Source organism: Rattus norvegicus, chromosome 10, assembly GCF_021556685.1.
Source record: "Rattus norvegicus strain SHRSP/BbbUtx chromosome 10, alternate assembly SHRSP_T2T, whole genome shotgun sequence".
Taxonomy (NCBI): Eukaryota; Metazoa; Chordata; class Mammalia; order Rodentia; family Muridae; genus Rattus; species Rattus norvegicus.
This window is the reverse complement of record NC_141543.1, coordinates 74,599,176-74,624,098: the sequence shown is the minus strand read 5'-3', so window position 1 is coordinate 74,624,098 and position 24,923 is coordinate 74,599,176. Positions and strand designations below refer to the sequence as shown.

General features: G+C 46.4%; 1 long non-coding RNA gene across 1 annotated transcript; it reads right to left on the bottom strand.

Annotated features, from left to right (window-relative positions):
- Positions 1-3,598: 3,598 nt before the first annotated feature.
- LOC148003014 (uncharacterized) lies at positions 3,599-6,882 on the bottom strand. Its single transcript, XR_015631269.1, has 2 exons — positions 6,505-6,882; positions 3,599-3,966 (listed from the first exon to the last, which is right to left on the bottom strand). It is a non-coding gene; the product is annotated as an uncharacterized LOC148003014 (long non-coding RNA).
- Between the last annotated feature and the right edge of the window lie 18,041 nt (positions 6,883-24,923).

Here is a 24,923-nt window from a genome sequence, read left to right as displayed (position 1 = left end):
GACCTGGAGCTGGACCCTATGAACTAATGGAGTTTGGCTGGACAGGCCTCTAGACAGCTTCCTTTTCCTTTCTGTTCTCTTTCTTAGACCAACTTCAGGAGCTATTTGGGGACCTCATGGGTAGATCTGGTGTGTGCCCCAACCCCCATCAGGGGCCAGTGTAGGCGCTGCACAGCTCTGAGCTCTCAGGGGACCCAATCAGGAAGTGACTGCAAGCCCCAGACAGAATCTGGAGACTACGTTTATTGCTAGTGAAAGAAAAGTCCCTAGGGCAATCTAGTCAAATACAGATGAAACTATTGCAAAACATTAAAAAAAAAACCTCTTTAAGATAATATATATATGTATATATGTGTGTGTGTGTGTGTGTGTGTGTGTGTGTGTGTGTGTGTGTGTGTGTAACAAACAGGTTCATGGCATCAGAGTAGCACACTGAGAGGTTGGGGGGGTCTTCACTGGAACACTGCAGCTTTTAAGGCATGACAATTCATAAAGACTCAGATTTCCAACTAGATCCCTGGAAGTCCTCCCCATCCCAAAAATTCACGGCTTTTATAGAATGGCAGCTATTTATGAACAAGGGAGTTTGGAGGGCCTGTCATGCGCTCAAAGGATCTAGTGTCCTTAAGGCTGTGAATGCCATGGCAGCATTTGTAAGAGCATGTGGAGATGGAGTCCCTGGCTGGGGAGGGCACATGATGAGGAAGGCCACCTGGCTCTGTGCGTTCAGTTTGAGGACTCAGCATGGGGTGCTCAATCTTAACATTAGTCACTGACTTGTAAGGGAATAGGTGAAGGTTCTTTATCGATGGTTCACCCAGGGAAAAAAGGTGACCTGTTCATCCCTTTGGGGAGTGTTTAGGATATTATATGTGGATAAGAAATCTCCATTATCTCTGTCCCGATGTCTGGCCTGTGTCTTTTCCTGAAGCCTCTGGGAATTTTGAGCTTTGAGGGTCTGGATCTTCCTTTATGCTGTCCTTTTCTACCCATCACTCTTAACTCCCAGTGTTTCTGCATCTAGCACAGTGTGGCTTGCATGATCCCTGGCCCCAACATCATCTGGGAACAGGTTAAATTGTATATGCAGAGCATCAGGCCCCAGGTAGACCCATGCAGGGTTGGTGTTTCACCAAGCTCTTTAGGGAGGTGGTGGTTCATTAACGTGTGAGAAGTACCGAATTAAGGAACTGATATTTAATGACTGTGTCAGGGCAGGGTCAACAAGAGACACAGGTCATCCATTAGCTACCGCTATCTACACACAAGGCTAAGCAAGCCACTGAATGGTGTTAGGCCTTGGGTATTTTCACGTGATGTGGGGTGTTTGGATTGCACAAAATGATACACAAGTAATTTCTGAGCATCTATAAAAGATGGACCAGCACGAAGCCTACCTTCAAGGAACTTAACAATGCAGGGGTACAGATAAAGGAGACATACAAGAAATGATGATGCAAGGCAAAAGATGAAAGTGGCCTGGGTGAGGAGCCAGGACTCAAGGGAGGAGTAGCCCTGCCAGCTCAGCCTGAAATCCTGCTCAGAAAAAAGAGGTTCATGTGGAACATGTGCTTGAGGCCACCAACCACTGCTCAGACTGTCTGTGCTAAGGACCACAGAAGTCGTAGTGGGACTGATCATTGACGGAAGGGCATCATATAGGTTCACGTCATGGATCCTATCTGGTGAGTAAATGGAAGTGAAAAGAAAAATGAAAGGCCAGGAAAGCTTTCACGTTCTACCATGTTTGGTCACATCTAACCTGTGGCTACTGTCCTTGATTACCTCCGTGATCCCTGGGTGTGGCACGGGACAAGATCTGACACATTCAGTCAATGTGTACAGAATGGGACCAAACTGGGATGGAAATGTAGTTCTCTGGTGGCAGGGTGTTTGCCTGGCTGGTTTTCATGGGCAAGCCAAGGACACCCTGGGACCCAGGGAACATGGGTCCTTCTTTGGCAGTTTCAGGACAGTGGGAACAAAATCCTTTGGCCCAGCAAATGGCTCTTCCATCTTCAGTTTAGAAAGCACATCTTTAGTCTCTTAAAAACGGATTTGGGTTCTCTGGGGACTATATTTTAGTCTCTCTCTCTCTGGTGGCCTAGGGCATTCCTAAAGCCCATGAAGACTACCAGGGTGTGTGGGGGGTGGGGGGATGTCGAACTGTTAGCACTGTTGGGGAGAAATCACAGGGCACAAAACTTTCATGCGGAGACTTCTTTTAAAAAGTCCTTCAGGTTTCCTAGGGACAGTCTATGTCCATTTCCCCCCCCCAAATATGGCTGGGGAGAAGCATGGTCTGTGGACTTTACGTTAACTTCCCCTCACGTGGACTTCCCGTGTTCTCACTAGAAGAGCAATGCAGAAAGACAGCAGCTCTTGGATTTCTAGCTCTGATGGGAAGCTTTGTTTTTGGACACGTGGAAAAACAGACTGTCAGACCTAAAGGAAACATGTATGGGAGCAGATGTCTGGAGACTGCAGGTTAACGAGACACACAGACCGATAGGCCCTAATTTCTGCTACAAAAATCTGAATTAAGGAAAATAACAGGAGACTTTTTTTTTTTATTTCCAAATACGTTAAGTAGGAAGAAAGGTGTGTCTCAGATTCAGTGACAGGTAGTGGGAGTTAAAAATGTAAGATTATTGTTTTAATTTAGCATGGTGTGTGTGTGAGTGTGTGTGTGTGTGTGTGTGTGTGTGTGTGTGTGTGTGTGTTGTCCTGAAGGACCAGGACACCGGTCTGGCTGGAGAGAGGAGTCATTTCTCCAGCCCTAGAAGTTGTTTTAGATGGTTGGTAGATACACAGAGGACAGACTCTGAGGACAGAGAGAAGTGAGGGAGGGGCTTAGGTTGCTGAGGTTAGGACTGGAAAAGCTCTCCAGCGTGTACAACATGCAAGAAGCCTCGGTGCCTGTGACTGAAGCAGAAAAACAGACCCTGGGCAAACTAACGTGAAGGTGTGGTGTGTGAATCACAACGGCCAGGCCGGGGAGTAAAGCAACGGATGCAGATGCCTGAACTCACCGGGGCCCAGAAGAGGTGAAGCAGTGCTGTGAGTGTCCGCTGAAAAAGAGCCTCCCAAATTACAAACTGGGCTGAACCGGAAGGTAGATCAAGGGTAGAGCATGTCCCCCAGCCCCAGGCTCTCTGTCTTTTTGTCTGTCTGTCTCTCAGGAGCAAGCACTCTGATGGGTCATTGCTAAGAGTTGGCAGAAGCTCACTATTGATAGAACAGCAGGATATTCTGAGATTATGAAATGCATGGATTCGAAATATTTAAAGTGAGCCGAGAATGGAATAGTAAAAAAGAACAGGAAAAAGGTGAACATTCAAAAGAGAAAATACAGTTACCGAACTCCAAACTTAATAGAGCAGCAAGACGATAGTTACAAATGAAGAAAGAGTTGGTGAGATGTTGTTGTTGGATACGGCGGACAGGCCTATAATCCCAGTGCTGAGGAGATTAAGGCAGGAGTTTCAATACCAGGCTGTTGAGTGACAAAACTTTTTTCTAGGGAGATGCAGCACATACCCATCTATCACCCCAGATAGGGATCCCATGACAGACTCAAGTATGGATACCACCAAAGTCCAATTTTGTAAACTATGAGTTTTATTGGGGTTACTTATAGGAATATGGGTGAGGGGTTACCTACAGGGGCAGAAATGACTCAATGACAGCTGCAGCCCCACCCCCGCCCACCAGCATGGATGACGACAGCTCACAGAAGCTGGGAACCTGGAGCACACTGCACAGCCTGTGGCAGATCAACAGATTGGAGAGTATCCTTTCCAAGAGACTCTGGTCTACACCTCTTGCAGGCAGCTAGGCGGCTTCTGTTTCTCCTAGGCAGTTGGTCTGGTCTCAGAGACTTCAGCTTGGCTCCTCTGAGTCTTCTTTGCTTTTGCTGCAGTTCTGGTTGTCTGAGAATCTTGTTGGTGGCTCTTTTCCCCAAGCCTTAAAGGGATGTTCAATTTTTATTTATTGCTTACTTGGATAGGGAGGGGCCTAGTGAATCTGGTTAGTTTCAGGGACTTCCTGGAGCTATTTTGAGTTATTTACCTTCCTGTTTAAGGAGCTTCCCCGAAGGATAGATTGTTTCAATCTCAAAGGAAACTGTTACAGAACATGCGCTAATCTAGGCTACAAGATCCTATCTCAAAAGAAAAAAAAAGAAAGAAAAGGAAAAAAAGCAAAGCAAACATTTTTTTATAAAGTGGGTCTGGTGGTGAAGGTCTGTAATCCCTACTACTAAGGAGGTTGAGGCACAGAGATTTAAAAGTTCAAGGTCTAACTGAGCTACAGAATGAGTTCGAGACTGGCCCAGGCAACTTGGTGAGATACACACACACACACACACACACACACACACACACACACACACACACACAAAACTGGGCCTAGAGTTGTGGGCTCGGTGGTTAAGACTATGTACTGATCTTGCAGAGGACCTGAGTTCTATCCATATCCCAGTGGCTTCCAATTGCTTCTGACCCCATCTGCTGCCCACTTCTGGCTTCCTTGGGCACTTGCGCTCTCTCTGTCTCTGTCTCTCTGTCTCTCTGTCTCTCTCTCTCTCTCTCACACACACACAGTCACACACTCATACTCACAGTTACTTTTATTCTAAAAAAAAAAAACTATAAACACTACTGCCCATATGAACTGGAGGGATGTCATCTCATAAAGCATGGGTGGCTAAGGAGGAGTGAGTCATGAAAAGGTTAGGAGCTGGAAAGACAGAACGAGAAGGTCCTGCACTCTTCTGTTAGATATTTCAAGAGATCACATAGAGAAAATGGACAGATGACAAACCCTGGTTTCCAAAAAGATGAAATATGATGTGAGGAAATTCAGGTAAAAGAATGTACTGAGTCTCACACAGGAATATAAAAAACAAACAAAAACAAAACCAAAAACAAACAAAAAACCTTACAGTTGCATACAGCACAAGGAAGCGGTAGAAATAACAGAGACAAAACAAAACCTCTAAAAACTGGTGGTGTGTGCTTAAGAAGGTGGAAACACAAGGATTGACTTGAGTTCAAGACCAGCCTGGGGCTATATAGAAAATGTGTGTGTGTGTGTGTGTGTGTGTGTGTGTGTGTGTGTACGCAAATGCACACATTTATACATTTGAGATAGGGTCTCAATGTGTAGCCTTGGTTGACCTCAAACTCTCTCTCTGTAGTTCGCTCTGGCCTTGAAATCTCAGACAGCCACTTGCCTATTTCCTGAGTGCTGGGATAAAAGATGTGCTCCACCACAGTCAGCCTCTAAACACATTTCTTACACAGCAGTGTCAGACTGCCAGCAGAGTTCTTATCAGCTACTAAGATGCCAGTGGGAGTGTTCTTTAAAATGCACAAGAAGAATAGCCATTAATGTATAAACTCATGTCTAGCTAAGGTACAGTCAAGACTGAGAACAATATAAAGAAATTTTTCACATAGAGAAGAGCTTATCTGTCATACTCCCCCAATGAGAGGATCACTAAAGGATGTGCTCTGAAGACAACTGTCCCCGTGTGGAGTGGCATTGTAAGAAGCAATAATAAAAATACACATATAGGGGTTGGGGATTTAGCTCAGTGGTAGAGCGATTGCCTAGGAAGCGCAAGGCCCTGGGTTTGGTCCCCAGCTCCGAAAAAAAGAACCAAAAAAAAAATACACATATAATCATACATTTATAACATTGACTATAAATTATTTCATACAATAATTTTGTTATTAAAAAAAATAAGATGACGCCAAAGAACTAAAACTCTGTACAAACTTGGGAAGGACTAAAGTTTTTATGTTTGGGGGGAAGAAGTTGGAGGTACTAACATTACATTAATATTTCACCTTAGGTGGGGTGGAGGGGCAAGAAATAGAAAGGAGTGTTTCAAACTAAAAGGAAATAAAGTAAATAAGATTGCATTGTTAAAGTGGAAAGGGAGACGTGGACCAAAGAAAGAAAGATAAAATAAATAGAGGCTGGAAGGATGGCTCAGTGCTTAAGAGCAATGGATGCTCTTCCAGAGGACTCAAGTTTGATTCCCAGCACCCATACGTTGGCACACAAAGATCTTTAACTCTAGTCCCACCCTCTTCTGGCAAACTTGGTGACCAGGCATGAATATGGTGTTCAGATATACAGGTAGGCAAAGCAAAACATGTGTACACGTTAAATAAATATAAATATAATTAAATTATAAATAAATTCCTTTTTAAAAAAATATTAAAATGGATTCCACTAATGGAGACAATGCTAATCAGATAAAACCTGACATTTCTGAGCTCACACTTGATGCCAGACGTTACGTTGGGATAGAACAGATACACAATTTCTTCGTTCTAGCAAGGGACACCTAGAAGTGATCATGAAAGAACAAGCGTTGCCCGTACGCTAAGGGGAGGGGCATAGGGATGGCCAGGGATGGCTTTCTGAAGACGGTGACCCCTTTGCTTCATCCTGAAGGATGAGGGAAAAGTCAGAAGAAATAGCACGTACCAGGCCAGCGTGACAGCTCAGCTCGTGGCAAAGGCATGGAACGGGGCCCAGTCTGCTCATAGTCTTCTTTCGTTACGGATGAGGAGTTTGAAGCTCCAGAAAGGTAAGGAGATTGCCCCTGAGGTCACCCGGCTAATTGCTAGCAGAACCGGAATCTGTCCTAAAGACTCATTCACACACACACACACCTCAGAGGGCCCCCAGTGCCTTAGGTTTGCTCCAGAAGGGCTAGAGACGGCATGGTGTTGAGGTTTCAGACGACTTTGAGAAGGGACTGCCTGTGGGTGTGGGTACTGGATCTGTCTCTGGCCTGTGCCGGGCTGGAGCCGAGCCAGGAACCCCGGGCAGTTTTCAAGACTGAGCTACCTGGCTCACCCCAAGGAAGCCTCGGCCTCCAGCCACCTCACCGACGCTGGGTTTAATCATTAACTCCAGGTTCACAGGGCTGAAGCTGGAGTGCACAGGATCTGGGGAACAGCCTGGGTCTCTGGAAGCCAGGAGAAAGATGGCTCTGGAGGAGGTGAAGGGGGCAAAGTTTAGAATGGACTTGCTCATTCCTGAATGAAGACACCCTGAGCACAGGGACAAGATTCTGATTGGGACTGTCGATTTTGCTGGAGTTTATACAGTATTTTGTAAGCTTGATTTCAGGGTGTCCTTTCGATGTTTGTGGAGCATTGTGCTTCTGTCTACTGCAGCCTTCAGCCTGTGGGATAAGGATTTACCTACCCATTTGTCCCACTAAATGTAGCTCATAGAGGGCAGGACTCTTTCTTCCCAACAGCCTCAGTGCCTGGCACAGTCTGGACAGAATATGATAAATGCTGATTAAATATTTGCTGAATGAATGAAACCCCAACTCTGTCTAAAAGTGTTTCTAAAATGTCCCCTTTTAAATGGGAACTTGTTGTTGTTATTTTATTATTACTATTACTATTATTATTATTATTATTATTATTATTATTATTATTATTATTGATAAAGTCTGACTCTGTAGCCCAGGGTGCCTTGGAATAGCAACTTACCTGCTTCAGCTCTTGAAGCACTGGGGTTACAGAGATGAAGTATTACACTAACTTGTTTTTTTCTTTTGAGGCAGAGCCCAGGCTACAGTCAAACCTGCTATTCTCCTGCCTTAGCTTCTTCAGTGCTGGGATTACATGTTTGCACCCTCAAGCCAAACGGCTGATTTTATTTAAAAATTTCAATAGAGCGGAGCATGATGGAGCATTCTTTTTATCCCAACACTCAGGAGACAAAGGCAGGTGGATCCCTGTGAGTTCAAGGCCAGCCTGGTCTACATAGAGTCCCAGGCCAGCCAGGGGCCCAGTGAGACCCTGTCTAACAAACAAACAAACAAACAAACAAACAAACAAACAAAAAACCAGCAGCAATGATAAAACGTTCAGTGGAAGTTTGCAAACATCTCTTGTATAGTAACAGAGCCTGGGGGAGTCCCCTGGTCTCAAACAGGTGGCAGTCTTCTTCCCTTTGTCCCTAACATCTGAGAAAGACTGCTTGTGTCTGATGCTGCCTTAGTGTTCTCTGGACACGGGTGTTACTCAAGCATGGGGCCACATTTGGTTGAGGAAACGAAAGCCCCGTAGGGGCAATAAAGGTAACTGCCCCTCTTCATTTCTGAGATCTTGGGCTGGGAAGGACTGTTGGCAAAAATGTTGCTACATCCCGGGAGTGCAACCCTTTGAAAGGTATTTGTGTATTCTACCAAAACAAAAGTCCCAAACCAGACAAACAAGCACCACCTTCCGCTTGGGAAGTAAGATGCAGGTGGTAACAAGACTTCTGTCTCTAGCTGATTCACCGACTTCCTGGTGGGTAGATATGGCCATCTTCTTCTTCCCAAGGTTATTTGTGAGGGAGGGCTTAATGGCTGGATGGCATGGGAAGTCCTTGGCAGCTAGAAGATGCTCACACGTGGTGCGAATACCTTCTGCCTCTTGAAAGTACGACCCCTGACTGTCTCATGGAGCCAAGAGTGGAGACACAGTCTGCTCCCAGAAGCCGTGTGAACATGGGCGTCAGGTCAGAGCTGAGGCTCGCTCTGCTGATGTGGCTTCAAATGTAAACCTTTGTTGGTAGTGCGGCTGTAGGGGATGCTGGGAGGAGAAATTCTCTTTGCAGGGGTAGTCACTGTCCTGGAAGTGCCAGCAACCTCGGTGGATCTCGGCCAGGAAAGCTGACTCTCCTCCCCAGCAAAACCCGTCTCAGGCCAGGGGCCCAGACTGTGGAGGAAACCGGCCAATGTCAGGGAGCCTCCATTCGTGCTACCTCTGGGTGGTTTACCTTAGCAGGGCAGCGGCACATGTGGTGTGACCAATTTGCCTTCACCTCATTTTACCACTGGAACTTCCTCAGAGTTCTGAAAGTCTTTTAAGGTTCTAGCTCTCCACTGTAGCCATGTCAGGAGGTAAATCTGTTCAGAGAGGACGCTGGTATCCCCCTTACCCTCATCTCAGACCATGGTCTCTGTAAAGAGAACTCTCCAGCCACCTGAGATCTCTCCCTGCCCCTCCCCCTTTAAATCTCACTCTCTCGCCCTAAAACCTGAGATGAAATGAAAGGTGAATTGCCAAGGGAGGTCCTCTCCTGGAGCAGATTTCCTGTCTTTGCTTGTGAGCATAGAGACCCCCGAGAGGGGAGGCCATTGGCAGAGCACTCTCCCAGAACCAGCCCTGGGGTGACAGGTGTATCAGAGATTACTCCTTCAATGGTGGGGGAGGGAGAAATTTAAAAAAAAAAAAAGGCAGTAGAAAGATCCTAAGGGCTGCCCTTGTTTTTCTCTATGCCACCCAACTTGAAACTGCCTCCAGGAACAGAGAGAAAGAGAGGGGGGAATAGGAAGGAGAAAGGAGAGAGAGAGAGAGAGAGAGAGAGAGAGAGAGAGAGAGAGAGAGAGAGAGAGAGAGAGAGAGAGGTGTGGGAGTGGGAGAGAGAGACAGGGAGGGGGAAATCAAAGAAAATTGCAAAAGTCAATGGCCTGGAACCAGAGGCAGCCTCAGCAACTGCAGTGTGACTTTGATTCTCCTATCATAACTCTGAATTAAAAATTCAGGCAATTATCTGCATGGCTTCCTTCTGATTAGAATGAGCCGGAGCCTCATTAATGCATAGGCACAGAGGAAAACCATTAGGGTCTGTGAAATGGAATGTTTCTCTGAGAACAGGTTCCGCTTGATGTAAAATGCCTGGCAAAAAGAAATTTCACACATTTTTAAGCTCAGAGTCACAGGACGGCACCCTGCTTCAGGGCTACAGACCATGCCACAGCCATCCCTTCTCAGCTGGTGCTGGGTGAAAGCCACCTTTGTCTCCCAGCCTCTCTGGGACCTCCACGAATGCTATTGGGGGCAGGGAGGCGAGGGACTTGATGTGTCAACTCAGCCTGGATCCCCCAGTCTCAAGGACTTTGAGCCATGATGAGTACCTGAGCTGTCTGGGAACTTATTGTCCTCCTCTGCAGAAGAACTAGAAGCCTGCCCAGGACAGCGAAGGTTCTAGACTCCAGGAAAGATCAAAATAGCTGCACAGCCCCAGTCAAATCGGTATTTCCTTGATCCTCTCGGTGACCTGGGCATCCCAAAAGTAACTCATGCAGGATCTGGGGAGGCTGGTCGATTGAGAGAGGGTGACAGGTCGGAGGTAAGGAAGGAAGGAATTTTTGGGGTCATCCCTCAGGTTATAAGGAACGAGCTGCTGGATATATACAATATGATTGTCCGGTGCCTGTATGAGTAGCTATTCTTTAATCTTTCGAATAGAAAACAAAACACAAAACAAAAGGAAAACCTGTAGCCTAGGATAACCTGTAGCCTTGAACATCTGATAACTCCTGCCTCCGCCTCAGATGAACATTACCACGTCTGGTTTACAAAGAGGATCAAACGCCATTCCCTCCCGCAACTAACTCATTCATGGGAAGCACTTCTGTGCATCTCTGGGAGTAGCTTTCTTCTGTGGATTACATATAGGTACTCAAAGAGCACCTGCCAGTAAAAGTTCTCTACCATTTCTTTTGCAGCTCCCCCTGAAGTCATTTGGAAGAGGGTGAAAACTTTATAGACAAGTGTCTAAACCAGTGGTTCTCAACCTGTGGGTCTCAACCCCAACAGGGGTTGCACATCAGACATCCTGCATATCCGATTATGATTCATAGTAGTAGCAAAATGACACTTACAAAGTAGCAACAAAAAATAATTTTATGGCTGGGGTCACCACGACAAGAGGACCTGTATTAAATGGTCACGGCCTTAGGAAGGTTGAAAACCACTGGTCTTCAGGCTAGTGAGTAGGACTTGGGTTCCCTCATCCCAGATAGCTCAACACTCCAACATAAAGATTCTTAAGTCACCAAATGTTTGGCCTCTAGACAAATAACATCAGTAACTTCTTCAGGAGAGAGGCAAATCTTTGTGTGGCAAAATTCAAAACAATAGTGGAACAATTTTTGTAGGAATATAGCAGGCTCCAGCCAATAGGATGCCAGAAAAAAGTTATCTTTCAAACTGAGAGAGCCACATTCTTCTCCTGGAACAACTGCTAACTTCTCAGAGTGAAGAATCCGGAATTGTGCGTTGTAAACACAAGTCCATAGTCCCTGGGATGGAGTAAGAGGTTACTGATATACTTTGTATCAACAGCACCCCCTACCGGACGCCCGTGCAATGCAACAAGCACTGGTCACTTAGCTTAGTGTGTGTGTGTGTGTGTGTGTGTGTGTGTGTGTGTGTGTGTGTGTGTGTGTGTTCTTTTTAAAGCATTTTCAGCTGACTCCCACCTTAGAAGGGTGCATTCCTGGTCACCAGGGAGGTTTTGTTTTTGTTTTTGTTTGACTTGGTGATTTAACCATCCCTCCCCCCAACCCCACTTCCCAAGCTCTGAGCCACACATTTCCCCAACACTTTGCTGGACCAATTCACAACACAACTGGATGCACCTGAGAGCCACCAGTGACTTCAGATGATCTTCAGTCAAGGGCCAACTTCCAGGCACCCAAGTCTAGGATGGGTGGGGGTTGTCTCTCTGGGCTCACCCGCTGCAATGAATATTTGAAAGGAGCCAGCCAATGGTCAGGAATGTGGACCTTCCAGACCAGGCAGTCTGTCCCCAGTTCTGCAGAACAGGCTCCCTTCTGGCTCTAGAAAGAGTCTCTTAACCCATCCACCGAATCCCTCACTATTTTGGACATGGTCCCTTCTTCTCTTCAGATCATTCTTTTTTTCCTTGGAAAGGCTTACCTTTTACTACAAGACAGATGAGTGTATCAGGCATTATGGTGTGAGCAAACATATCTGGGTAAGGCGCACAGGGTGAAGACAGGGGCAACCCTCTACTTTCTCTTTGCCTCATCTGTAAAATGGGGATAAAATGGTGCTAACTTTTTACTGAGAGCAGATGTCTGTGAAGTTTCCTAGCAGTCAGTGTTGCTGCTCCCACTCTGACCCAACACTTCCTTTACCTGCCTCAGATTTAGGTGCCCCAGGTCTGTGAGGAAAAGATGGGACTCCCACCGAGTGCAACAGGGACCTGATAGAAATTACGCCAATGGATTTAAAATACTTAAGTATTGCCTGGGCATGTGCATCTGTCGTGGGCCACATGAGTTAGAGGACACCTAACTCTTTCCACCATGTGGTTTTTAGGAATTAAACTCCGCACTTCGGGTTTGGTGGCAAATACCTTTATCTGCTTACCCATCTCGTGTGTGTGTGTGTGTGTGTGTGTGTGTGTGTGTGTGTGTGTGTAGAATCCTACCTTTATCTGCTTACCCATCTCGTGTGTGTGTGTGTGTATGTGTGTATGTGTGTGTGTGTAGAATCCATACCTTTATCTACTTACCCATCTCGTGTGTGTGTGTGTGTGTGTGTGTGTGTGTGTGTGTGTAGAATCCATAAGTCAACCTCAGATATCAAACCCAGGAGGTGTCCATCTTGTTTTTTGACACAGTGACTTTCACTGACACCTGGGGCTCATTGATTAGGGTAGGATGGTTGGCCAGTGAGTCCCAAGGGAACCTTCTGTCTCCACTTCCCCAAGGCTGACATCACTAGACTTCTTTTTTCTAAGTAAGATGCTGGGGACTGAGCCGGAGAGCTCCTGCTTACTGGATGTTAATTGTCAACTTGACAGAATCCAGACTCACCTGAGGGGTGGGGCTCTGGGCCTGTCTGTGGGTGAGGGATTATCTTGATTATGTTAACAGATGTGAAAAGACTTGTTCTCTGGGCAGGGCAGCCTGGACTGTACTGAGAAAGCCAACTGGGCCCTTCTTGTGCATCTTCACCCTCTGCTTTCCTATTGCAGATTCAGTGTGACCAGTTGGTTCACGTTCTTGCCGACTTGGCCTCCCTACCTTGGACCCTGAGCCAGAATACACCTTCCCCCCCGCCCCTCTCGTAAATTGCTTCCCTCCGGATCTTTTATCACAGCGACAGGAAAACAAACTAAGACGTGGTCAGCACTTTACCTACTAAGCTGTCTCTCTTCGAATCCTTTTAAACAAAACATTTACTCAATTTTGCACAATTGGTTTTGTGTGGTAGTCATATCCTGCTAGGGACATCAGGTGTCCCAGGGGAGCCTTGCTAACATTTAAAATTAAACAATTGAGTGTTCTCCTTACTAGACATGCTCATATACAGGACAATGTACCTGTCACCTGATGGACTTCCTAGAAAACCAAGTCCTCAGGTGAGTTGTCACTCGCAAGCCTGTTTACAAAGAGCTCAGCCCCAAAGCAGGGAGGTAAAGGAAATCAGGACTACCTTTTCCATACGCCCTGAAGGGAGGTCAATGGAGAGATGTGGTTCTCGTTAACGCGGGATTTCCTGAAGGCAGGTGGAGTATTTAGATTTTTTTTTTATTAGCCAATCAGCTCCAAGGCCATATGAGAGACCCAGCCGTGTGGGCAGTGAGATTTGAGGCTGGGTTCTCAAGACCATAACGTTGTTTCCAGCGGCCAAACTTGGGCAACAAACTTTCCTACTGACTGGCTGGCTGGAATCTTGGCTTCTTACCCCAAATCTGAGCATCAGCCTGGCATAGCAGAGAAGAGAATCTTCTCCTTCTTCAACTGACTGGTTTTATGTCAACTGGATACAAGCTAGAGTTATCAGAGAGGAGGGAGCCTCAATTGAGAAAAAGCTCCCATAAGATCTAGCATTTTCTTAATTAGCCCATGGTGCATGCTACCTACCATGCCAGGGCTGGTCGTTCTGGGTTCTGTACAGTAGTGGGTGGAACAAGACCTACATGGGAAGCAAGCCAGTAAGCAGCACCCTCCATGGCCTCTGCATCAGCTCCTGCCTCCAGGCTCCTGCCCTGTGTGAGTTCCGGCCCTGACTTTCTTTAGTGATGAACAGTAATGTGGAAATGTAAGCTGAATAAACCTTTTCTCTCCAACTTGTCTTTTGGTCATGGTGCTTCATTGAGTCAATAGAAACCCAAAGACACCTTCCTTTCCTGGCGACCACAGGGCAGATTCCTTTCAAACTCACAGGTTTTCAAAACTTTGGTAATGTTAGGAACGGTTCTTCATGGGTGAAATGAACAGGCCTGGGTGCCTAATGTGTGGGGCTGAGGATAAGAGAAAAAGCAAGGGGCAAGAGAGACTCAGCTTGCTATACAAGCCTGATGACCTGAGTTCCACCCAGGAATATCACCAAATCCAGGGTCTTACGTAACCTACTCTCTGCGTGCTGAGCTGACCTGGAGCTCCTCATGTCCTTCCCAAGTGCTGGGATTTCAGGAGCACGCCACCGTACCACCACGGCTGCCTCTGACTGCACAATTCCCATCATTGTTTAAAGTGACAATAGATCTGTCTTGTTTTTATTCTTGGAAGAGAAAGATCATTGCACTTTAGATAGCACAGTGGATCCAAATTTGGTTTTGATTGAGAGCCTCTCTCTCAGCCTCACAGCTCATCACACACACTTTGAAGGTTGTAGTGAAATTTTGGAACCTTGTTCCCGGAAGTACAGTGCAGCATGGACGAATTAGTCAGGAATAGGAGACCTCCCTCATCTCCCTGCCCCGTTATTTCCTACAGAGTCAGAACTGTCACTTTCTCCTAGGGTTAGCTAGTCCCTTCTCTTGTAGCTCCTTTTGGCCCTGAGAAAACAGATGAACATGTCATTGCTATGGATGCAGAGAGAAGAACTCTGGGCTGCGCTGTGTGACTCTGGGCAACTTCCACCATCTTTCTGTGTCAGGTTCCTTGTCTCTGGGCTGGGTTTGTGGTTTTAGGGATGACTAGCTGGATCAAATAGAAGCGCGCTTTGAGAATTGCCAAGCAATTTTACTAATGTGAAGAATTTTTATTTGGGTACTGGGGCATCAGATGGGATATTATCCAATGTCTGTGAACATCTTGCTTCCTTTGTTCCTGGAGGCCTGAAGGAATTGCAAACTCAAATTTTGGATTTTAATCAAATTTGACCTAAAGACACAGACAGCAAAATAAGTCAGCAATTGCTACGAAAATATGTATCTCGCCTCAAGCCATTGGCTATAATCTGTACTCAGAGATATCGAAGACACAGTCTTAACCTTTTGGGGGTGGGGTGGCTCTGGCAAGTGGAACCCCAGATGGCATTTCTGCATGTGGGTTCAGCTCCCATCATCCAGCTAAATTTACAACCTGGGCATCACTGAACTTCAGCGTCTCCTCCAGAGTCCCAGCTGACTGTACAAGCCTCGGCAGACAAATGATTTGAGCTCTGCAAGTTTTGGCGACTATGTGAACCCCTGTCTGAGATAACTGGAGAGGCCAGAGGATACCTCCTGCTGAAACCAGCCCTTCTCCGTGGGGGGCTTTTTGGCAAGCTTTGAAGTATCTTCTAGGAGAAGAGGCTGCCCCATCTGGTTGGTTCCATCACTTGTAATTTACTCCTCTGTTGACGCTTGGGAGGCTGTGTTCATAAATACAGACCCCCACGAAGTCCTGCCCTGTGTAAGGGACAAGCTACAGAGGCCCAAGCCACAGGGGAGGACTCGCTGAATTAAGAAGGTCGCTGGGAGCAAGTGGACCAATGACACCAGTGAGACTCCTGAGTTTCTCTCCTTGGAGCACAAATATTTCCAACTCTGATCACAGACTCCCTTTCCATAAACCGCAAGGAAAATGGTGTCCCGCATGACTGCCCCACAGATATCTCAGTCTTTTCCCCTCCCCAAGACGAGTGCACAGGGTCTCAGGATGTAAAACCCGTCCTGTGTAGAGATTAAGCTGTGGGGACTTCCGGTGGGCTAGTCCACGTCAGTCTCAATGTACCTGCAGAATCGAGAGCAGAAGCTGCATGTTGTGCGGGATGGTCTCCGCCCCTCCTCACTGCAACTCTGCCTTGCGTTAGAGGCCTGGGCTCAGGCTTTCTGTCTGTGACTACCGATTTAGTGTTTCAGGGCAAAGCAGACATTCTCCAAGCTCTATTTCATGTGTTAGAGAAAGACAGTTGCTTAAATCTTACCTGTCTTATTAGAGAGGCAAAGAGATCAAAAGACATCTGCTTATGTAAGCATCCTTTTTTAATTGTAATCTCCCAATAATTTTATTTCAACAATTAAGCCACTGATTTGTTTTAAGATATTTATTTATTTATTTATTTATTTGGTTCTTTTTTTCGGAGCTGGGGACCGAACCCAGGGCCTTGCGCTTCCTAGGCAAGCGCTCTACCACTGAGCTAAATCCCCTTTTTTAAAAAAAAGTATTCTTCTCCCATATAATAGATCCCTACCACAGTTTTCCCCTTCCCCCACGCCTCCCAGTATCCCCCCACCAGCCCTCTCCCCAAGTTCCACTCCCTCCCCCCACCTTCCCCCAGAAAAGAGCAGTCCTCCCAAGGACATCAATTATGGCAAAATACAATAAGACCAGGCATAAACCCTCACATCAAGGATGGAGGAGGAAATCCAAGAAATCCAGGGTCTCAAGGAGGGAAAGGGTCTCAAGAGCAGGCAAAAGAACTGGAGGAGCTCCACTCCCCCTGTCAGGAGCTCCTGCACACCAAGCCAACAACTATAACATACATGCAGAGGACCAAGCTCAGGCCCATGCAGGCTCCGAGATCGTCCCTTGAGCCTCGGTGAACCCCTGTGCTCAGTTGATTCTGCTGTCTGTGCTCTTCAGGTATCCTCGACACCTCTGGCTAGCAGGTTTTACGACAAGATAATTGTTGAAAGAACGAAAAAGTACTTAGAATACTAATGTTCCTGCTACAACGTCTTGTAATGTGTCTGGAGTTTGAAGGCTTGGCCTTCAGCAAGAAGATTTTTTGACTTAACCCATTGAGAAGAGCAGAGATGGGGGCGCTCAGGTGAGACTAAGCTCAAGCAATGTCCCCACAGTCTTCTCCTCATCTCTCTGCCTTCTGTGGTATCTGTCACCCTCTGACTTCAGCCATGTCCTTAGGGTCACACATACCCATAGTGACTGTAAGTCTCATGCCATGCCATTAGGGGGAGAGAGCCTTCTCCTTAATAATTTCCTTGCAGGAGAGATGGAGAAAGTAAAGACATTTCTTTTCCAGACTTAGCTTCTGTTTCAGATTTTACAAGCTCTGTTCATTAGCCAGGGGTAGCACAGGCTATCAAAGCCTGGTCCAAGATCTGTAGACAGGATGGGGATGCCAACGTATCTGCATTTGAAGGCACTTTATCAGAGGAGTAATGCTAACTTGTAAAATTCACGTATATCCCATAGAGTCAGTCCACCATTTAGCTGGCCCAGATCCATACTAGCAACACCTTTCTGTCCCCAGAAGTAGGGTATAATTTCATCTGATTGTGACTGTCTGGGTGACTGGCATTCCTAACATTGGTCCTGTGAGGCTAAATGGTTAACTCTAATCACCACCTATGCACTCCATTAACAGCAGTGGCAGAGACACAAGGAGATTGTGATTAAAGATTCTCAAGGGTACTGGGCGATGATGGCTCAGTTAAAAGCATGAGGAACTGAGTTCAGATCTCTAGCACCCATGTAAACACCAGTCTGGTGTAGTGGCCCACCTAGAATCCCAGCACTCAGGAGGCAGAGACAGGAGGTCCCCAGAACAAGTTGGCCAGCTAGGCTAGTTGAGGAAGCGACTCTGGGTTCCAGTGAGAGACTGTCTCAGTAGATAGAGTGTGTCAAGGAAGACTTCCAATGCCATTATCTGGCCTCTGCATACATGCAACATGCACACATACTTGTACATTGTACGATGGGTGCCCACATGCAACACGTATACCACACGAATGCTCCCAAGCCCTGACCTCATTTGGGAAATGAAACTGTTCATGGTGGTCACTGGTTCACTGCCTACTGTATTCTGCTGGAAACCACATAGATGTCATAGATGTCATAAATGTCATAGATGTTCTGGGTGTAAGGACATACCTTTCTTCAAGTCTTTCCTGCCAAAAGCTCCCTCCCTGTGGTCCCAGCTTTTCTCTTTAGGAAAATCTCTCTTGTGGATGGTCTTTCCTAGGATTACACAACATGCACACCTAGGGGAACATCTGGGGACTATACTATTCTTTGAGGCATCTTCCTGCCAATGTGAGTTTGGTGGTCTGAAATAATTTTCACAGACCGTTGTGCCCAAGGCTTGAAGTTTCTTTGGCCAAACGACACTCTTAAAACATTTGTGAGATTCTGGCTTTTGGGGCTTCTGGCCGACACTGTAGATCGTCCCTGGAATCAGAGATCTTATCTCATCCTGGCTTTGAAAGAAGAGCCTTCCTGGCCTTGCCCTTCTGCTAGAATTGGCCCAGGTGTCCTGGCATCCCCTTGTGCCTCCAGCATAATGTTTCTTTCTTGGCTTCTAGTCAAAAATATGCAAAACCATAGTCTGGGTGGGAATAGCTCCCAATGAGCACACAAATATTGAGGGTGACATTTATCCATCACTCAGTGTTGGCTTTCCTTCTCTTGAGCCTCACAACCACCCCGTAAGACAGGAAAGTGTTGGCATTGGCAGGTTCTGAAACTAGTCACAAACAGAGATTGGCTGTCAGGGCTCCATGTTTCCAATTCCTTCCCATTTTAACCTGAAGGGGAAGAACACAGTCCCTTCTCTCTCCCCAGCTCTCAGAGAACTGCTGGCCATTGGCAAATAGGCAGCTCTCAGGTACCTGTGCCTCCTCCTCAGGCGTTCAAAGCAGCCTGTTTCCGTCTGCTCTTACTCTTCCCTCTCTTCGGAAAAATGGAAGACCTTTCCTACAGTGTCCTTCAGTGTCACAGCCCAGGGAAACCAGGAGAGTCTTATAGGACAATGTTTTATTTGTTCACTGTAGCATAACAGAGGATGGCCAAATTCTCATGGATCAATTCCTATCCTTCTGCTCAAACACCAGAGCTTAGCCTTGTAACACCCACTTCATCTGTCAATCAGGAGTCTTTAAATTGCCACTCAAATGAACTTAAGCAAAAAAGTTTACTAGAAGGCATGGTGGTATGGCTTCTTGGGTGGCTGAGGGAGGAGGCTTACTTGAGCTTGGGAATTTGAGGCCAGCTTGGGCAATGGAAGGAGATGAGAGAGGATGGGAAAGAAAGAGAAAAGGAGACTGTGGTAGTCTGAATAAAAATGGTCCCCTATGGGGTTGGGGATTTAGCTCAGTGGTAGAGCACTTGCCTAGCAAGCACAAGGCCCTGGGTTCGGTCCCTAGGCTCACAGGGAATGACTATTTGAAAAGACTAGGAGGTGTGGCCTTGTGGAGGGAGTGTGTCAGTGGGAATGGGCTTTAAGATTTCAAATACTCGGGGTTGGGGATTTAGCTCAGTGGTAGAGCGCTTGCCTAGGAAGCGCAAGGCCCTGGGTTTGGTCCCCAGCTCCGAAAAAACAAAAAAAACAAACAAACAAAAAAAAAGATTTCAAATACTCAAGGCAAACCTAGTGTCTCTCTGTCTTCCTGCTGCCTGCAGATCTGGATGTAGAACCCTCAGTTTCCTCTACAGCACTCTGCCATGCTTCCCACCATGACAAGAATGGACAAAGCCTCTGAACCTGTGGCCGTTCCCAATGAAATGTTTTCCTTTTTAAGAGCTGCTGTGGTCATAGTGTCTCTTCACAGAATGACCTTAGAAACCCTGAGATAGAGACAGAAGGATAAAAGGCTGTCTATCTGTTTGTATTTCATGGCAGGCTACTAGGGGCTGAAAACATTAGCTAGAGAATGAGGCTGGGAAATCTCGTCAGGGGCCCAGGGAGGGGCTGTGCTTGCCGGTGCTTACCAGAGTGCCACAGGCAATCCCCACTTATTTTCTCTTTGCTCAAGTTCCAATCCAAGTAAAGAACATGAGCTGGATCAGTCACCTCCTAAGCTGCTCAGCCAAAGATCGGGAGGACCCACCAGACTGCCTGGCGCAGAAGAGGAAAACGCAGTAAAGGGGACGAAGAGGAGGAGAGAGGATAAGGCTCAGTCAGCGATGTGCAGACATGAAGACCTGAGGTCAGATTCCCAGCACCCACGTCAAAAGCAGATGTGGTAGTGCACATCTGTAATCCCAGCACCAGGAAGGCGGAGACACGAGGATTCCTGGGGGTTACTGGCCAACTAGTCTAGCCAGTCTGAAAGTGAGCTCCAGGTTCAGTGAGTCTCAAAAACTAAGGAGTAGGCACTGGAGTGATAGTTCAGTGGTGCTAGCTTACCTCACGCAGAGGACCTGGGTTTGGTTCCCAACACCCACATGCAGGCTTGCAACTCTCTGTAACTCCAGTTCCAGAAGGAACCAACACCTTCTTCTGTCCTCTGTGGGTACCAGGCACACTCAAGTTACACATACATGACTGCAGTCAAAACATTCATATTCATAAAATAAGAATGAAAAAATTCAATCAGAAAGAGAAGAAAGTGGGGGTAAGTTGAAGACAACACCAAGAGTGACATCTGGCTTCCATACTCACATGCACACTTGTGCAACACCACAGACACACACAGACACACACACACACACACACATACACACATACACTCAGAAGATCTGGCTTTCGTACCTACCTGCATACTTGTGTAGCACACACACATTCAGAAGATATGGATTCCATACCCATGTGCACACTTGTGGAACAACACACACACACTCAGAAGGATAAATACTAAATATGGGTGTCGTTAGAGGGTAAGGGGATACAGGGCAGCTGGTCCAAATGCAGCCAAGTTCTCTTATGCCTGGTTCCACTGGTCTCCTGACAGCATGGTTGCTGCTCCACATCAGCCGTGGCAGGGGAGGAGCTGCACAGAGGCCTAAAGGGCATCAGATAGTCAGGTAGTAAGAGTTAGGTTCTTAGGGGTCATCATTTTTGTTTAACGCTGTCATTTGTTAAGCACATAAGAAATCATTTAAGTACTGGGGGGTTTTCTTAGTCTTAGGACCTGGCTGGGAGCTGAGAAGATATAACTGTGCATAACATGTGTCTTTCAGGTGGCAGTGGGCGACAGCGGCAGTAGATGTACTTTAGTCTACCAATGTGAAGGGCTCTAAGGTCAGATGTGGAAAAGAGCAGTGTTGGGCTCAAACCTTGATCATGTGACTTACACAAGTTACCTCATCTCTCTGAACTCCGATTTTCTCATTTCTGTACTTGGCATGGCGCCAAATGCAAGGCAGTATGTTTTCTGGGAGTTGATGGCCAGAATAAATATGACTCCAATCAAAATACCAACCCATAAAATGTGTGTGTGTCTGCACACATGTGGGGACACTTGCTTTGACACATGTAAAGACCAGAGGAGGATGTCAGGTCTCCTGCTCTGTCACTTTCTTCTTGTTCCCTTGAGATGGGAACTCTGGCTGAACATGGAATTAGCCATTTTCCCTATCAGGTGGCAGCCAGCCAGCCAGCCAGCTAGCCCCAGTGACCCTGTCTGCTGTCCTTCCATCCCCCAAATACTGGGATTACGGGAGCATGTGCTGAGGGATGCTCCTTGAACTCCAGAGATCTTACCTGCTAAGCCATCTCTCCAGCCCTGAACATCCCTTTCCCTGCTGAATGTCCTTTTAATAAATATATTTTAATAAACACATGAATACCCAGGAGCACAATTGCTACGTCATAGAATATATATTCTATATAAAACATAGCTTCTTTTGTGCTGTAATGTCCCCTGATACTGTCTCTTGTTGGGTTTTCAATTGGTATAGGTTTGTTGTCTATCCTTTTCAAATTAATTATGAAAAATGCTTGGTGTATTTTAAGGATGTGTGTGTGTCTGTTCGTGCGCACACTGTATATTACATGATTCAGCATCTTACTTTTACTTGTCTACATGACGACTACTTCTGTTTTATTCTAGACTATTTAGAATAGTTCCTTTTATGTTTAGGATGATACAGCATTTGAGTTCATTTTTATGTATTGTGGGAGATAGGGATTTGAGATTCTATGTTGTTAGTTTTTTTTTTCTTTTATGAATAGAAAAACAAATCAGTGAGACTGTGAATTTTGTATAACCTAAACACCAGTTTCCTTTTAAATCATTTCCACAAAATGATTAATTCCTAATTAGATTTAACTTTATTTTATTTTTTTAAAAAGATTTATTCATTTATTATATATAAGTACACTGTAGCTGTCTTTAGACACACTAGAAGAGGGTATCAGATCTTTTTACAGATGGTTGTGAGCCACCATGTGGTTGCTGTGATTTGAACTCAGGACCTCTGGAAGAGCAGTCGGGGCTCAACCACTAAGCCATCTCTCCAGCCCTAGATTTAACTTTATTTTAAATGAATTTTAAAACTCACACCTATCATTTACTAATTTATCTCAGTTGGTATATTAGTGACATTCAATGGAGTGGGGAGGGTCATTGTGACAAAATTTCTGACAGAGGCAACTTCTGGGAAGAAGGACTGACTTTAGCTCACAGTTTGAAGAGACACAGTCATGGACACGAAGGACATAGAGAAGGCGCTGCAGTAGGAGCCGCTCGGTCTGTGTTGGTTACAGTGGTAGAGCAGTAGCTTGTTTCCTGGCTGACTAGGATTCAGAGCTGGGCTATCACCAGCAAAGGATCCCCTCCAATCACCTTCGACCACCAAAGGTTTCACAGCCTCCCTCCCCCCAACAGCACCACCAGCTGGGATCAAAGGTTCAGCACATGAGCCCACGGGAATTTTTTCGGGTTCAAAAACATAACACTTTGCCTGTAGCACCCCTAGGCTCAAGGCCATCTCCTAACACATGATGCATTCAGTCCTACTTAAAGAGCCTCCACAATGGACCCAGCGCTGTTCGAAAAGTTCAAAGCTCAAAGCTCTTCAGGAAGACTCAAAACTCTTAGCTGAGAGTCTCCCTAAAATTGGGGGAAAAATTAGTCCACCTCAATCCAAGGTACTTATTCTAATATTCAATGTCACAGAGCAAGCACTTTGCACTCAAATACAGAGATTGGGGTCGTATCAAGGAAAGACCCAACTAAAGCAAGACAGAAAGCAACCCAGGAGGGCACACATACTGTAGTTCTACGTCTGCCGTCTGGGGCGCACGATGGCAGCATGAGGGACCAAACAGACTTGGGGAGCCTCACCCCTGTGGCTCTGCCGCCTTCAGCACACCTGGCCTCTCTCTTAGGCCAGTTCCACTCAGTGTCTGCTACTTTCCCTGGCCCTGGGATTTCCAGGGGTCCACTACAACTTGGGAAGGCCTTCTGGGTCTCCCCGCAGGGGGCCTTACTCTGCACATCACCTAAGAGCAAGGTCTGGCCGTGCCAGTGCCTGTTCGGAAATCCCAGTATTCAGGCAGTGCAGGCCAACCTAGGATACAGAGGGAAGGCCCGGCTTCAGAGAGGACAAAAGGACAAGCTAAAGACAGTTCAGGAATTTAGAAAATTTACCTATAAAGCAGAAGAGAGGAGCTGATGCAGGAAGGCGGTGAAGCCAAATGCCACCATGCAACAGTTCATGTCCCTGGAGAACAGCTGGAGGGGGAGGGGGCCACAAGTGGAGCAGGTATGGGAGACCTTTTTGAATACTATCATGAGTTTCTACTTCTGTAGCGTCTAATCTGTTTCCCACAGTGTGACTCCAATGGACTCGGTCACGTTTTTGAAGACCTTACTCACTCCGTTTAACATCCTCAAGTGGCTCCTTGCGGCTTTCAAAATCAAATCTAATCTTCCATGTATATAAAAGGCCCTTTGTTACCGACTCCTGGCGTGCCTCTTCATCTCCGGCCGCTGGTTGAGCCTCCTCGGCCTCTCTGTATTCCTCATCTCTAGCGCTGATACAGCTTTACTTAATTATTGACTGGTTTATCTGTATTCCCTAGATTATGATCTCCTTGAAAAGAGGATCTGAATTCGAATCGCTGTGGAAGTCAGACTGCTGAGGCCACTGTCTCCGCCGCCTCTCTTGCTATGCTATCTTCCGAACCCCGGTCTGTCTTCCTACTTGTAGTCCGGTATTTTTATCTGTGGCACATGGCATAGAAAAGGTACTCAGAAAATGTGTGCAGAATGATTCCCTGCGGATCGGGGAAGTTCCCAGAACAGGAAGGAATTTCTCAGAGGGGAGTGAGAATAGTCTACTCCAGTCTGTCAGGATGTGCAATTCACTTCCAGAGCAGGGGTCCTGACCTTCCGCTTAGTCTGTGTGCCTTGAGAGCTGTGAAGATGGTCTGGTAACTTCTGACCTTATTCCCTCTCATTATCCACGTGTTCATCTAAGTTCGTGGCTCTCAATCTTTTAAATGCTGCAACCCTTTAATACAGTTCCTCATGTTGTGGTGACCCCTCAACCATGAGGACCAGGTTGTCTCCTGCAACTTAAACAGCAACTCCCACTCTTCCACTTTTGACGCTGCGGCTGGCATTGCTCTCAATGACAACTTTGTAAAGCTCATTTCCTGGTATGACAATGAATACAGCTACAGCAACAGGGTGGTGGACCTCATGGCCTACATGGTTTCCAAGGAGTAAGAAGCCCTGGATCACCCACCCCAGCCCAGTGAGAATCTGAGAGCAAGAGAGAGGCCCTCAGTTGCTGAGGAGTCCCCATCCCAACTCAGCCCCCAACACTGAGCACCTCCCTCACAATTCCATCCCAGACCCCCATAATAACAGGAGGGGCCTGGGGAGCCCTCCCTTCTCTCTTGAATACCATCAATAAAGTTCGCTGCAACACTCCCTCCAGGTTTTTGCTACTTCATTGTAATTTTGTTACTGTTATGAATCATAATGTAAATATATGTTTTCTGATGGTCTTAGGTCACCTCCATGAAGGGGTCTCCGCCCACAGGTTGAAAATCACTGATCTAAGGCATCCAGATACTCACAGATCATTCTTAGATTTTTTTTTTAAATTACATTTGTTTATTTGTCTCTGTGTATGGAGGAAGGTGTAGGCATGCCCTTTGGGACCCAATTTTTTTCCGAGTGTGAGTCTGCTAATTTATTATCAGTCCCTGTGAGGGGTGAGG